The 4,157-nt window shown below is 43.0% G+C and overlaps 1 non-coding gene across 1 annotated transcript; it reads left to right on the top strand.

Moving 5' to 3' along the window:
• The first annotated feature begins 961 nt into the window (after nucleotides 1-961).
• Nucleotides 962-1,036, top strand: Trnas-uga (transfer RNA serine (anticodon UGA)). Its single transcript has one exon. It is a non-coding gene; the product is annotated as a tRNA-Ser (tRNA).
• The last annotated feature ends 3,121 nt before the right edge of the window (nucleotides 1,037-4,157 follow it).

Here is a 4,157-nt window from a genome sequence, read left to right as displayed (position 1 = left end):
AACAGAATTGGGGAGAAGAGAAATTTGTGGCACAACTTGACTAGAAGAAGGGATCGGTTTGGAGGACATGTTCTGATGCATCAAGTGGTCACCAATTTAGTATTGGAGGGCAGTGTGGGGGGGGGGGGGGTAAAAATCGTAGAGGGAGACCAAGAGATGAATACACTAAACAGATTCAGAAGGATGTATGTTGCAGTAGGTACTGGGAGATGAACAGGCTTGCACAGGATAGAGTAGCATGAAGAGCTGCATCAAACCAATCTCGGGACTGAAGACCACTATAACATCAAAGGTATTGGAATGTTTCAAGTCTGTTAGTTACTAAGGTCCACATGTTGAAATCAAGTGTTTTATTACCATGAAACTCCAATAAGGGAGTTCATTTTCGTAATTTGATTAAATTTCAGTAAGAACTTTGCGTTTGTACCTTGTGACGGTACATATCCCCGTTACAAGATGAATAGGTCTAGTATGCAAGAATTGCTTTGTGGAGAGCGAGCGCGCGACATGGTGCGCCATTCACGGAAGCGCGTGGCGTGCCCGCGCGAATTTTGCAACGTGTTGGTCGGATGGTCTCCCCCACCGGGTGGCCACGTGGCCCACAGCTTGGGGCATTGTTTGGTTTTTCGCGCGTTACGCGAAGACTATGTAAATTACGGTGAAAAGCAATGCGGCAGTGGATTGTGGTCAGCAGTATCCACCTTCTGAAAGATCGATCTTTATTTAAACCTCGAGACGCAATAGTTATAGTAACTTGAAAATTGTTTAATATCACGAATACTGAATAATTAATACAAATAGTAAATAACAAGAATGAAATTTTTACTCTACAGCGGAGTGTGCGCTGATATGAAACTTCCTGGCAGATTTAAACGGTGTGCCGAACCGAGACTTTAACTCGGGACCTTTGGAAGGTAGGAGACGAGGTACTGGCGGAGCTGTGACGACGGGGCGTGAGTCGTGCTTGGGTAGCTCAGTTGGTAGAGCATTTGCCCGTGAAAGGCAAAGGTCCCGAGTTCAAGTCTCGGTCCGGCACACCGTTTTAATCTGCCACGAAGTTTCAGTAAATAACAAGTTGCAGAGATGAGCGAGCGCTCATTAAAAACGTCTCGTCGTAGCGGTTCGAGTGCCGTAGGTATATGTTAAGATTCATAAATAATTAAGCTCGTAAAGAGCAATAAACAAATTCTGATGGGAAATTCTTTACAAAATTCAATAGAAATGACGTAAAGAACGGCACTATAAAATAATTTGGGTAGCATCACACGTATTTTGAACAAGTTATACTATACACTTAACTTGCAGTAGTTTTCATTGTTTACAAATTATTATTAACATTTATCGCCCATAATTAATTAATTATTATATGTATTAAGATTTTGGGCAGCGCAATGTGTAGATCGCTATAGATTATGTCTAAGCCGGCCGGTTGGCCGAACGGTTCTAGGCGCTTCAGTCTGGAACCGCGTGACCGCTACGGTCGCAGGTTCGAATCCTGCCTCGGGCATGGATGTGTGTGATGTCCTTAGGTTAGTTAGGTTTAAGTAGTTCTAAGTTCTAGGGGACCGATGACCTCAGATGTTAAGTCCCATAGTGCTCAGAGCCATTTCAACCACTATGTCTAAAAACAGTGCTATATGCAGTTATACGTTAAAAATTTGCAGCACAGATGTAAACAAACAAATTTGCACTAAGTGGTGAAATTTTGCCAAAATTTGATTTATGGACTATATGATAATCCTAGAAAGTAATGTAACATAGTAAATAAGATGTACTTTTTAGTGCGGTTCCGATTGTATACTTATTTCTGTTGAATGATGTATGTGTCTAAAATTGTAACCTTAGCTGGTGAGATTGGTACTTGCATAGCCAGAGGGATAGACATCCGAGCCTATATAATCGAGCAGGCATCAGTCGTTGGGCACAACCATAGGTGGAAGCACAAGCGGCCAAAGACACTACTAGCTAGAGCATAGCCACCTATGGTAAACTAACATACACTAACAAGCGACAAACGTCGGCAAGCCACTGCAGCGACTGGTAACTACCAGCTGCTATTAGAGCCGACTAACAGGCAACAACAGGGACAATGACGAGCTCGCCCACTGACGCACAAACAAACCGCCAACATAACCTTACACTGTGGATCCGATATATGACCTATCGGACAGAAAAACGATAATAAGCCTAATTGTTGCAGGTTGTTGACGCTGAACTGGAGCTCTACATCGGCACCCAGCTGGAGCCTCCGAGCAACACAACCGCACAACGTCAAAGGTATCGACATGCATGATACCCACTACTAACAAAACTTACTCTTGCACTACCTATCGCAGGCAGCAAGACATTCGCTACTGCTCTCACCACCCGACCTAACTATCACAGAGTTTTATTTCCTTGGCTCTTGCTTGGCACTTTTTTTCTCTGCCCTTCAAACCGCTACCCTTCGTTCGACTTCGACCCATTCTATCTCCAGATGAGCGCGTATTAATGGTTAACCTTAACCAGACGTACGGAATTATCGCAGTACCCACATCCTGCGACACCTCACATTAGTGAGATGGCAGTAAACCTATTGAGTTGGCCATCATGCCGGTGTGGGCGTGGAGGGGTTCCACATCTTTAAACGAAAAAAAAAAAAAACAGTCGTTGGGCTGTCGTTGGTAAGTCGGTGAGCGTGTGGGTGGCGGATTTGGCCGGTGGGTGGCGAGCGAGCCCCAGTTGTGGGTGGCCCATGTGGTCGTTTGAGTATTCATCAAAGAGTATTGTTTAATAGTGCACGTGTGCAAGCACATATTTCGTGAACTGGAAGTGCTACGATTATTTGTGTGAGCACGAATCACGAGGTATAGATCGGTGTAAGTGAACATGTGGCGATCTGTGATTTCGCGCCAAAACGGCTAGATTAAACAGGACAGTGGGACTTGTGGTTCTGTTCGAGTTGATTGAGTAACTTTCGATTATAGCAGCCTACATTACTCCTATTGGGGGCTCGGAGTCAAATTATTATTAAAGTAAAAATGTAAACCGTCTCACCACTGCTAATTTCATTGTGTGAAAGAAAAGGACGACGATAAAAAATAGTAATGATAGAAACTTAATTGAACTGTGTCGTGAAAAATTATTTTGCTATAATAATGGCATTATTTTTGTTCCCTACCATAAACTGTACTCATGTCTGAGTGAATATTACTTCAAAAACGCCGGCCGAAGTGGCCGAGTGGTTCTAGGCACTTCAGTCTGGAATCGCGCGACCGCTACGGTCGCAGGTTCGAATCCTGCCTCAGGCATGGCTGTGTGTGATGTCCTTAGGTCAGTTAGGTTTAAGTAGTTTTAAGTTCTAGGGGACTGATGACCTCAGATGTTAAGTCCCATAGTGCTCAGAGCCATTTGAACTTCAAAAACTATAACTAATGCGCGGGTGTGGAACAGTGTATTAATGCACCGAGTGTGGAAATCATCCCCTGAGACATACGCGAGAGCTAAAATTTGCGCTAACAGTTTTGAATGAACATTTGCATATGCACATTCGTGTGAACTCTTCAAGCGCACCTATCTTCCGCCCCGTCGCAACCTTGGTCAGGTACGCACCGTAAGCCCTGTGCTCACGGTCGTATTTTTGCTCTGAGCGTAACAGGAGTTAACTCATTTAATGTATTTTAATGTGGTGTTTCTTTCAAAGGTATTTGGGTGGTTATTTTTTTTTTAATTTTATTTCTGATATGTATAGTCGGTTGGAGCAACCACCACATTAGTAAAGTGCAGTTTTGTTCCAAAAATGTACAGTACCTTCACTACAGTTTCGTGTAGCTCAATTAGGAAACAGTAAAAAAAAATCTGCGGGGAGTATAAAAACTTTGAATCATGAAATGTGCGCGTATTCACTTTGACGCGAAACTGTCTCAATAGAAAGATGCGCCACGTCAATAGATACAAAGTACGAGTGTGTAACTATACGGTATTGCATGAGGGTAAGATGAGGAATAAATAATCTTGCGTGTCAGTATTTCTGCATTTCTGTTGGCTACTGCAACTTGGCCACGTGAGTGAACTAAGATGAATGTGATAATTAGTAAATGTTTCTTGTGCCCCTCCATAACTATTTGATTTCCTTATAATGAAGTGCGTTAGATAAAATATACAGGTCAAAATCTTGT

This window comes from Schistocerca nitens, chromosome 7, assembly GCF_023898315.1.
Source record: "Schistocerca nitens isolate TAMUIC-IGC-003100 chromosome 7, iqSchNite1.1, whole genome shotgun sequence".
NCBI classification, from domain to species: Eukaryota; Metazoa; Arthropoda; class Insecta; order Orthoptera; family Acrididae; genus Schistocerca; species Schistocerca nitens.
This window is presented reverse-complemented; position numbering and strand designations above follow the sequence as displayed.